Here is a 12160-nt window from a genome sequence, read left to right on the forward strand (position 1 = left end):
TTATAACAAACGTACCACACTAACACAAGACATTAATTAGGGGCAACTGGGAGGAGGTGGGGTTAGGGGTATATGTAACTGTACACTTCCATTTTTCAGTAAACCTAAAACTGGTCTAAAAACAAAGCCTACTTAAAACAAAAAACAAACAAAAAAACCGTAAAACCAATAGAGGTAAAGACAGAAAACCATTTGGAAAAACACAAAAGTAGAGCAAAGGATAGATCAGAATATTCATGAAATAAATTAAAATAAGGAATAAACAAGAAAAAAAAAGTTTAATCTCACTAGCACAGCACAGCTTCATGCTTAAAGCCTGAAATCAAACATATTTGGGCTCCACCATTTACTAGCTATGTCACCATAAGCAAGATTTTAAACTTCCAAGCATCCGTCTCTCAAAGTATAGTCTGACTAGTATCAACGGTATCATACAGAACCCACTTGTTTGAAATTCAGAACGCTGGATCAAATCTTAGAATTACTGATTTAGAATCTGTTTTAACAAGATGCCTAGGTGATTCGTATGCATATTAAAGTTTGAGAAGTCTACTAAGTCTCAATTTTCTCACTTCTATACTGAAGATTAGTATTTATCTCAGAAGACTTAATATTAAATAAAGTGAAACACATACTTAGCAACCACCAAAAACTTGATAATGTTTGCTATTACTCTATCATAACTGAAGCAAAGTAAATTAAAAGATACACATTTTTGCAGCTTTAAGCTAACAAAAAATTTCAAAAACAACAATCAAGCCTGGTGAAGACAGGTGAAGAAAGATAACCATCCACACAACTGGTTAAAATGTTTTACAGATACAATCTTTCTAGAAAGTAATTTGGCAAGATATGCCAAATGTCTTTAAAATGTTCATACTCTTACACCCACTTCTGGGAAACTATGTTAAAGAGAAATGTAGATAAAAACTGTTCACAGATGTTCTCTGCACAGTTATTTATAATTAGAAAATGTAATAAAATGAAATTAACTAAATCTTTCCTCCAACTCATGCTATGTTGGGGGTCTCCTTTTCCTGTTCCTAGATTATGCCACCAGATTTTGTAGCTTTTCTAGTAATTTTCAGGTATTAAAATAGTTTCATTTTCAAACATTAAAAAGATCATTTCAATCTAAATCGGAAATTCAATTTTCATTTTAATTCCTCCACTCAGGCCTAAGCTGAAAATTACATAAGCCAGAATTAGAGCAATGTGTGTTCTTTCATTATTCTTCTACCTTGCTCTTCTGCTTCTTCACTCTTCTTCCCCCCTTCATGCTGCTGCTTCCAGTTCATTTCTCCAGAATCAGAAGCAGCATAGTAGAAGAAAGCAAAAAAGAAATGAAAAGTGCAAGGATTTACGTGACCATTTCAAAGCAATCTGATGTCAATGCTCTATCCTAACACCAAATTCTGACCCTCTTTATAGGTTCCTCTGAGATCCTCAACATGGGTGATTCATTCCAGTTATAAGACATAAGACACAATTTAATATGGGTGAAAGGATGGGGAATACTTATGTCAATATCTTATTTAAATTTAAATTCCTGGCATACCTGGGTGACTCAGTGGTTGAGCATCTGCCTTCAACTCAGGTGGTCCGCCTTTGGCTCAGGTCGAGATCTGGAGGTCCTGGGATGAAGTCCTTCATCAGGCTCCCCACGGGGAGCCTGCTTCTCCCTCTGTCTGTGTGTCTCTACCCCTCTATCTATGTCTCTCATGAATATATCAATAAAATCTTTTAAAAATATAAATAAATAAAAAATAAATTTAAATTCTTGTTTTTTCCATGCAGCAGCCTTTTTTTTTTTTTTAATGATTTATTTATTTCAGAAAGAGGGAGAGAGAAAGCAAACGGGAAGAGGAGCAGATGAAGAGAATCTTCAAGCCGACTCCCTGCTGAGCTGGAAGCTCAACATGGGGCTCAATCTCAAAACCCATGAGATCATGACCTGAGCCAAAACCAAGAGTCAGACACTCAACCAACTAAGCTAAGCCACCCAGGAGGCCCCCAGCAGCCATTTTGTAAGTAGCAATAAAGGATGGTCTAGTTGAAATTTAGGTTCATTCCTCATCTGTTTTTAATATCACACAATACAACAGGCTCTGCCTTCCTGTATTCTTTAGAGTTTCATTATACTTTTTCTTAATATTTTAGCCTCTGTCTTCTATACTGCCTCCCACCAAAATAAATTCAGTACAGCAAAGCAGTATTACAGAGAACATTGTTTCTTGCTCAGCATTCATTACCGTTCTTCTGAAAACAGAATTCTGCCTTCATGTGGAGAATTCGGTCCCTGTGGGTTGACTCCCACCCTTCCTTATCTACCTGTGCTACAGGTATGGATTCATGATACAAGCCTACCAAAAGTCCACCAATTCTCTGGACACTGATTCAGAGAAGGGCATTGATCCACGCCACTCAGTTTTCTTAGTAACTTTTCTAATAGATTTATTGGAAAATATTTTTCAGTGAAGATTGCTGGTATGGCCAAAGACACACGTTTTGATCTCCCTTCAAAAGAGTATGCTTTAGATACCAAAGCTGACTGACAGCCACCAGCTGCTTCATGAGATATGGTGCTAATCCTAAGGTTACACTTCTAAGAAATGTATTACTTCTAAATAATAAAGCATAAGTCATTCTTGAAAACAGTTACTTTGATTTTGGTCCTCCCTTGTTTCATAAATGATAAGAACCGAAAGAGACTAACAAGGGTCCTTTCTAATCTTTGTGTTGGGTCAACAGCCTCAACTCAGAAGTTTCCTGATCTTAGAAAGTCATACCCTTAAATATTGGTCCAACCTAATTGCCAAGCAAATTTCCTTTTCTGCACGCTGGGCTTCTCACTCATCTGTTGCTTCCTACCTAGCCCATATCCTGAGCCACAATTTTATTGATCTCTAGCAAACTTGAGTTTCTCTGAACCAGATCATTCCTGGTATCTTTAAATGCTCCTTCATGCCCCTCTTGCTGAACTGCTTCTTTGGCCTAGTCATAGCTATCTATGCTTACTATCTCTGTCCCCTACTGTCTAGGTGTTCAAATAATCCTCTCCACCCAAAATTTCACCTTCCTTCTTACCAGTCAAAATCTTTGTTATTCACGACCTTTCATGGCAATACAAATAATTTTTATTTTTTTTATTTATCTATGTATTTGAGAGAGAGAGAGAGAGAGAGAACGCACACATAAGCATATGTATGTGCTCGGGGGTAGAGTGGGGAGAGAAAGGTCAGAGAGTGAATCTTAAGCAGGCTCCATGCCCAACATGGAGCCCAACATAACCCTGAGATCATGACCCCAGGAGAAATCAGCATGGAGCCCAACATAACCCTGAGATCATGACCCCAGGAGAAATCAAGGGACAAATGTCCAACCAAATAAACCACTCAGATGCCCCAATACAAATCATTTTTAAAACATTTAAATATTATCTCCAAAGTATAATTCTATCCTTAGTCAAAGCATCCATCTAGGGAAAGTTGAATACGATTTTCAGCACACAGGTGTCAATTTTTTAAAAAAAACTTTCCATGTATTCTTTCTCACTGGATCCTCTACTCCTTCTTCAAAACAAAAAGCCAAGAAAGAAGGAATCATGGGATCCAGAAAATAGGATCTACATCAAGAGGCAAAAAGGTAAACCCAAGTTCAATGGCAAAGGAAATTTTAGAGACGAAAACTATGCAGAACTAAAACAATAACCACACAATCTAGACTGGAGAAAATAGCACAGGGTTCGAAGAAATAGGTCTCCTGAGAGTAGAAATGAAACTGATAATTGAGAGAGAATTCTTCATGGGTCTTCTGCATTTCTGTACATCATGTGAGCAAAAGCACTTTGTTCTGGACTATCTTTTCAAGGATAATTATATAGAAAACAGCTTTAAAGGATAGACTGTTTCCCTATGGCACAAAGGGCAGGCATGCTTACTGACCAATATAAAAGATTCAGGCTCCCTCCCAATAGTGCAACCCACTGCATATGTAGATATCATCTGGCCCTTCATATTACACTGAGAACTGGGATTTGGGGATGCAAGAAAATGCTGATACTCTGGCTTATGTTATTCCTGTAAGTAATCAAGTCCTTTGTCTTTGACCCTACAGTCTCAAATCTTCTGCCACACCCATAAAACTGGGACCATCTAACCTGAAAGTATGAGTTAAATTTCAGACTCTTCACAGTCTTGGCAACTGATAGATTACTGATGTTTTAATATTTTAAGATTTATAAGTCCAGGGGAAAGTTTAGAGATGAATTAGAGATAGATGTATACGTGATGAATAAGCCAAAAAATAAGACAATTATTAGTGCCAAAGAAAACATCTGCTTAAAAAGTATAATTATAGTCCACTGTGGGCTTCAGCTGTGAATATTTACATAGATATAATGGACAAACTGAATAAACCCAAAATTGCTAAAAGTCATGTTGATAGGATAAAAAATGTAAAAAAAACAAAGTCTCCATTTCTCATAGTAGAAATGTCCAACACACTAAAAATAACAACATGAGCATGGACATATAAACATCAAAGGAAACAAATAGGAAACTGCCTCTGGACAGAGGAAAATCAAAGGCAAAGAGGTACTCTGGTTTTTTTAATTCTTTATTGTACATCCAATAGATATGCAATGCTGGAGATAATCAAATTGTGCTATCAATACAGTAGTAAGTACTATGATTATGGAGCATTTAAAAGCTAGTAGAAAATTTTCATTTAAATTTAATTAACATAAAGTAACCATATGAAATCAATATGTAAAAGTCAATTGTATCTTTATACAATAAACAATCCAAAAAGGAAATTAAAACATCAACTTCATTTATAACACCATAAAAAAATACTTAGAAACAACTTTTAAAATAGAAGTGTAAGACACTGAAACCATAAATCATTAAAACAAAGATTACCTAATTAAATGGAAAGACATCCCATGTTCATGGACAAAAGGCTTAATATCATTAAGATGGCTCCTCAAGTTTATCTACAAATTTTACACAATCCCTATCAAAATCCCAGCAGCCTTTCCAGCAGAAATTAATAAATGATCCTAAAACTCCCATACAAATCCAAGAGACAGCATAACCAAAATTATCTGGTTTTTTTTTTTCTTTTTAAAGATTTATTTACCTATTTTAGACAGAGAATGAGCATAGGGCTGAGGGGTAGAGGGAGAGAGAGAAAGTCCAGAAAGACTCCATGCTGAGTGTGGAGCCCAACCATGGGCTTGATCTCCCAATCCTGAGATCACAATCTGAGCCAAATTCAAAAGTCAGCCTTAAACTGACTGTGCCACCCAGGTGCCCCCAAAATTATCTTGAAAAAGAACAAAATTCTTTTCAAAGACACATACATCAGAATTTCAAAACTACAAAAGTACAGTAATCAACACTGTAGTAAAGGCATGAGGAGAGACACAGATCAAGGTTATAGAACTCAGAGCCCAGAAATAAAACCAAACATTTATGGGTAATTAATTTTCAACAAGACAATTTAATGAGGAAAGTTTTTACAACAAATAATGCTGATATCCACATGCAAAGGAATAAATGTCATAGACTACTACCTCACAACATATGTAAAAATTATCTCAAAAGGGATCAAAGACCTAAATGTCAAAGTTAAAACTGTAAAAAACTCCTAGGAGGAAATAAAGGAATAAATCTTTGTGACCCTGACTTAGGCTTTGGTTTCTTAAATATAACTAAAGCTCACAAAAAAGGAAAAACTAGATATGTTAGCCTTCATTAAAATTAAAAACTTGCATGTCAAAGAATACCCTCAAGAAAATGAAAGGAGGGCAGCCTGGGTGGCTCAGTGGTTTAGCACCCTCTTTGGCCCAGGGCGTGATCCTGGAGACCCAGGATCAAGTCCCACATCAGGCTTCCTGCATGGAGCCTGCTTCTCCCTCTGTGTCTCTGCCTCTCTCTCTCTGTGTCTCTCATGAATAAATAAATAAAATCTTAAAAAAAAAAAAAAAAGGAAAACGCACAGAATGAGAAACAATATTTGCAAATCATGTACTGAAAAGGGACTTGTATCCAAAATTTTTGAAAAAATTTTGCAATTAAAAAACTAAAAGAAAAAAAATAAAATAAAATAAAAAAATAAAAAACTAAAAGACAGCATGAGCAGTAGCCGCTGCTGGGGAAACATGGTGGAGCAAGAGCAAAGAAAAAAGATCCCTTTGGTTCCAGAAAATCTCCTGAAAAAGAGGAAGGCTTATCAGGCCCTTAAAGCAACTCAAGCAAAGCAGACACTTTTGGACTAGAAGGAGCAGAAGAAAGGAAAAAAGCTCAAGTTTAAGTGACTGGAGTGATTCCTACATGATTCCTGGTGGCAGCAGCGTGACAGGGTGTGCCTCAGAGGCCTGGAAGTGAAACCTCATGGCTTAGAAGTGCCAGATAAACATTCTTTGGCCTTCATTATACACATCCAAAGGATTAATGAGGTGAGTTCACTGGTGCAGAGGACCATTGCAAGGCTGAGCCTGAAGATCTTCAGTGGTGTCTTTTTCAGAGTAACCCCCCAGACCATGAAGACGCTGCAGATAGTGGAACCTTATGTGACCTGGGGATTTCCAAATCTGAAGTTTGTCCGGGAACTCATCTTGAAACGTGGACAAGCCAAGGTCAAGAATAAAACCCCATCCCTTTGACAGACAACACAGTGATTGAGGAGCATCTGGGGAAGTATGGTGTTATTTGCTTGGAAGACCTCATTCATGAAATTGCCTTTCCGGGTTAGAATTTCCAGGCCATCTCTGCGTTCTTTTGTCTTTTCCACCTCTCAATAGCCCGAAATGCTACCAAGAACAGTGTGGGCTTCCTCAAGGAGGTGGGCTTACCTGGCTATCAAGGTGAATGCATCAATCAGCTCATTCGGCAGCTGAATTAAACCCAGAATATCTGAAAGCACAGTGCATTGGTGGCATGTGTTTTGTCTTCTGGAATTGTTACCAATATCTTCAAAGAAGATTATTTTCTGCTATATCTTCAGAAACTAAAGGGAGGGTCAAGGAAAAGATGATGATGCTCCTGGCAGGCACTTCAGACCACAGCAGTTCCAAGGAAAAGTTCCAGTGTGTTTTCCACATTGCCTGCCACTGCCACCTCTCAAATCAGCAAAGGACTCATGCCATGGAAGGAGTCCTGCTGCGTCACATCTTCTGTCCTGAGGTTTAATGGTGAACGAATACCCAAATGTGAATGGAAGACGGCAGTGGACCAAGCTCAGGGACATACTTGAACCTGGGGGTTCTGGGGCCTTGTTTTGGACAGACCTTGAAATACAATTACAAAGAAGAGCACACACACACACACACAAAAATAACCCTAAAAGACAAATAATCCAATTTTTAATGTGCAAAAGGTTTGAACAGACATCTCTCCAAAGAAGATACACCAATGATCAACAAGCACATGTAAAGATAAACAACATCATTAGTTGTTAGGGAAATGAACACCAAAACTCAAAAAGTTACAAAAAACTACCACTTCATGCCCATTAAGATAGCTATACTCAAAAAGACAGTCAATAGCAGACGTCAGTGAGGATGTGGAGACACTGGAGCCTTCATACAATAGGATACAAACTACCTTGGGAACAGTCTGGAAGTTCCACAAATGGTTAAACATAGAGTTATATCATCTAGCAATTCCATTCTCATTTCAAGAGAAATAAAAACATATGCCCACAGGAAAACTTACATATGAATATGTATAATGTTATATGTTCTGTATGTGTGGTAGCATTATTCATAATAGCCAAAATGTGTAAACAACCCCAAAATTATTTTTTTTTTTTATTTTTTTTTTAAAAATTTTTTTTAATTATTATTTATTTATGATAGTCACACAGAGAGAGAGAGAGAGAGGCAGAGACATAGGCAGAGGGAGAAGCAGGCTCCATGCACCAGGAGCCTGATGTGGGATTCGATCCCGGGTCTCCAGAATCGTGCCCTGGGCCAAAGGCAGGCACTAAACCGCTGCGCCACCCAGGGATCCCAACAACCCCAAAATTAATCGATAAATGGATAAATCAAATATAGTATATCCATTCAGTCATTAAAAAGGAATGAGGCACTGGTACATAATACAACATGAATGAACCTTGAAAACATCCTAAGTGGAAAAAAAAACAAAAAGCTACATGTTGCATGATTCCATTTATATGAGATGTTCAGAAAAACCACCAAAAGTGTATTAGTGGTTGCTTAGACCCGAATGAATAGCTACGGGAATAAGAAGTGACAGCTAAAGAGTACAAGGTTTCTTTTTGTAAAATTAACATTATGGCTGCACAGATCTGTAAAGATCGCTAAGAGTCCCTGAATTTTACATGTTACATGAGTAATTGCGTGGTATATGAATTATATCTCTATAAAGCTGTTACTTAAAAAGAAAAGACAAAATGATGTACTGATATACTACAACATGGTAAACCTTAAAAAATTATGTTAAATGGAAGAATCTAGACACAAAAGATAACATATTGTAAGATTCCATTTAAATGAAATACCTAGAATAAGCAAACCCATGGAGACAGAAAGATTTGAGGTTTCCAGGTGACATGGAGGATGGGGGGATGGGAAAGTAACTAACAAAGGGTTTCATTTTGGAGTGATGAAAATGTTCTAAGAATCAGACAGTGGTAATGGTTGCACAATCTTGTGAATATTGTAAAACCCACCAAAGTGTAATTAAGTGGGTGAATTTTATGGTTTGTAAAGCAGATCACAATTCAAAAACATTAGATAAAAAAAAAAATTAGATAGCAAATAAATGACAAGTGACTACTTTATTGGACAGCAGAGCCACAGAGTTGCCTAAATTCACAGCAGGCCTTCTTAGAGAAAGAAATGGATTTTGTTTTAAACCATGTGGGAAGTATGGGTTGGGACGGGAGGGGAAGCAAATTATGAATAGCAAAGAAGTGCTAAACCTTTTTTTTTTTTTTTTTTTTTTTTTTTAAGATTTTGAGAGAGAGACAGAGCTACAAGAGCATTAGCGAGATAAAGCATGAGCAGGGAGGAGAAGGAGAACTAGGCTCCCTGCTCAACAGGGGGCTCAATCATTTGGGGCTCAATCCCAGGACCCCCAGATCATGACCTGAGCAGAAGGCAGATGTTTAACAAAGTGAGCCACTCAGGTGCCCCATGAGAAGTGCTAACCGTCTGGAATGTAATTGCTTAAAACTCTTTTTTTTTTTTTTAGGGGGAGACAGAGAATCTCAAGCAGACTAACAGCTGAGTGCAGAAGAGCCCAAGGCCAGGCTCAACCTCACACCCTGAGATCATGATCTAAAATAAAATCCAGGGCAGCCCCGGTGGCGCAGCGGTTTAGTGCCGCCTGCAGCCTGGGGCGTGATCCTGGTAGACCCGGGATCAAGTCCCACATCAGGCTCCCTGCATGGGGCCTGCTTCTTCCTCTAAGTTTCTGCCTCTCTCTCTCACTCTGTGTCTTTCATGAATAAATAAAAAAATAAAAAAATAAAAATAAAATAAAATAAAATCCAGTGAGGTGCTTAACTGACTGAGCCACTCAGGCATCCCTTACTCAAAACTTTTGAATATAAACTCAGATGAAAGTCCAAAAGTTGTGGTCCAGGAATAGATGACTTTAAAAGAATGTCCAAATTCTATGGACATAAGCCTCAAGATTTATAAAAAAGAAGAAAATGAACTACAACAGCATTTCCAAGATTATACTATACTATAGTATTTAATAGCTGTTGGGCATGCAAAAATAGTTTTGAGGATTAATACATTTTGTGAAATACTACATTTAGGTAAGTCAAACGAGTTTACTACATGACACCCCAGAACACTTAAAATTATACTGTACCTTGCAGGTTCAGAAGGAGGCACATTTTGCAGTATCCACTTTACAACACAGCTATTTTTACACATTATGTAATGCTAGTTTGAGAAATACTAGACTATATGACTACAATGATTCTATCAATTTCAAAGCTGTATGATTCTTAAAAACTTCTGGCTTCAATTTTTGTTTTTTATTTAACTTGGTTTGTCATAAAAGTAAATTAGTAATTCTTTTTTTTTTTTGTAAATTAGTAATTCATTAAAAAATAGTTATCTAGTCCTAAAGTTATAGAGAAATAAACCATGTCAATTAGAATATGTAAAAAAGATCATATCATTTCCTGATTTTGATGGTTATTTTGTGATTGGATTAAAAATGTTTTTAGGAAAAACACACTCAAATGTTTAGCAGTGATGGGACATCAGGTCAGCAACTTCTTTCCAAGTGGTTCAGAAAACAAAAAGTTCTTTAATCTCAGCTTTAAAAAAAAAATATTTTAAAGAGAGAGAGCACATGGTGGGGAAGGACCAAAAGTGAGACAATCTCAGCAGACTCCCTGCTGAGCAGAGTCTGACCTGAGGCTTGATCTCACCACCCAGAGATCACAACCTGAGCTGAAATCAAGAGTGGGACACTCAAACAACTGAGCCACCCAGGTGCCCCTAATTTTAACTTTTAAATTAAAACTAAAAGAACAAAATAAAAAAATTAAAAAATTAAAAATTAAAAATTAAAAAATAAAAAATAAAACTAAAAGAAATTCCTTACTTTACTTGGATGGAATAATATTAAATTATTGTTGAGCTAAAAAAAAAATTTGAGGACAAGTTTCCAGTAACTTGTTTCACCATCATTAAATTTTGTTTCACCACCATTAAATTTTGACTCATAAATCTACTAACATACGACTTTTAATTATCCTGTCAACACATAACTTATAATTAAGCATGTAAAAAACTCTTCCATAGTCACTTCAGCCAATAAAAGGCATGTATCTAAATTATACATATTTTTTTTTACCACTACTTCTTAAGCTAATTATCTCCTTCGGACCAATTAAAATAATGATTGAGTTTTAAAGGACTTTTCATGTTTAATGTGGAGACTATTACTCATCAGAAGTGAATAAACATAAAAGTACTAGGCTGAACCTTAATGACATTATTTTTACTTAGGATGGAATTACTAAGCCTTTTCTCTTTCAAATCATTCCTCCTTCATGTTAATATATAATTACCTGGTTAATACCAAATTCTAAGAATCTAAAAAACATCCAAGTTGCAGAATTCTTGAAACATTATAGAACGATAACTCCTATATATGAATGTTCCTGTCACAAGTATCGGGCCTTAAGCAAACTGCCAAACCAAAAATTCATTACCAACATAAAATAACTAAAGCAACTACAACACCCAGTTTGAAACCAAAGAGTGGTAATAGTTCAATGTTATATAATACTGTTTTGTTCAGAATAAACCTAAATATTTCAAAAGTAGAATTTCAATCATTATGTAATTTCTATTCTCAGCTCTAACACAGGGACTACTGTCTTATGTTTATTCTCTCCAGAAAGGCTAGAACATGGTGGAAATCTATAAATGTCTGTTGGATTAAACTGTCTTCACCTTTCCACTCATGCCACTTAGGAATGCTATAGATATGTACTGGATTCTATTTCCATTATGGGATTTCCATTCAACTCACCTTGACGGTTTGGCCACAAAAGAAATTAACCTTTTTTTTTTTTTTTTTTAACCTTTTACATGATGACTCATTACTTTCTGTGAGAGAGGCAAAGCCCCTAAACAAACAATAAAAGTACCTAACACATACCTTAAGGCAATCACTATGTCTTAATTATGTTAAAGAGCAAACCTCCATTTCATACTCAAGAGGAAAAAAAGTACTACCTAAGTAAAGGAAAACTAAATAAAATTAAAACAAACTGAAGTTTACTAAGTATAAATGACTGAATAAATTTAAAAATCCACTCCAGCACATGAAGTGGGGAAGCAAAACCAAGGGCTCCAAGTACAGGGTCAACAGGGTCAATTTTAAAAGCTAATACCTTAAGATTAAAAGATGAAAATGTGAAAGAATGACATTTCACAATATACCTCCCTCCTTACTGCCAGCGGTTTACTATCTTATAACCTGCTCTCCCCAGAGTAAGGTAGCTCACTGTTTCCTACCTTACAGGTCACTGTCACTTCTCTCAAAGGCAAAATGTTAAATGAAAGAGATTTCAAAAAAAAAAAAAGATGGGATAACAGCACAAATTTACACCACCTTAAGCTAAAAATGAGAGTGAAAAATACATATAT

At 36.3% G+C, this 12160-nt stretch overlaps 1 protein-coding gene, 1 long non-coding RNA gene and 1 pseudogene across 51 annotated transcripts in view; 2 read left to right on the plus strand and 1 right to left on the minus strand.

Moving 5' to 3' along the window:
- LOC140625621 (uncharacterized) overlaps positions 1 to 2042 on the plus strand; it is a 37250-nt gene extending 35208 nt beyond the window's left edge. The window contains exon 3 of the long non-coding RNA XR_012024968.1: positions 1836 to 2042. This is a non-coding gene — a long non-coding RNA (uncharacterized lncRNA). The remainder of the gene's footprint in view (positions 1 to 1835) is intronic.
- ABI2 (abl interactor 2) overlaps positions 1 to 12160 on the minus strand; it is a 122006-nt gene that overhangs the window by 83254 nt on the left and 26592 nt on the right. Inside the window, exon 1 of one of the 50 annotated variants that reach the window (XM_072813011.1) lies at positions 1241 to 1262. The exons of the other annotated variants lie outside the window; for them this stretch is intronic. The gene's annotated coding sequence lies outside the window, so the exon portion shown is untranslated. Of the gene's footprint in view, positions 1 to 1240; positions 1263 to 12160 lie in introns of those variants that run through there. 50 annotated transcript variants of the gene reach the window in all.
- On the plus strand, positions 5648 to 7042 carry LOC140625615 (large ribosomal subunit protein uL30-like; annotated as a pseudogene).

This window comes from Canis lupus, chromosome 36 (genome assembly GCF_048164855.1).
Source record: "Canis lupus baileyi chromosome 36, mCanLup2.hap1, whole genome shotgun sequence".
Taxonomy (NCBI): domain Eukaryota; kingdom Metazoa; phylum Chordata; class Mammalia; order Carnivora; family Canidae; genus Canis; species Canis lupus.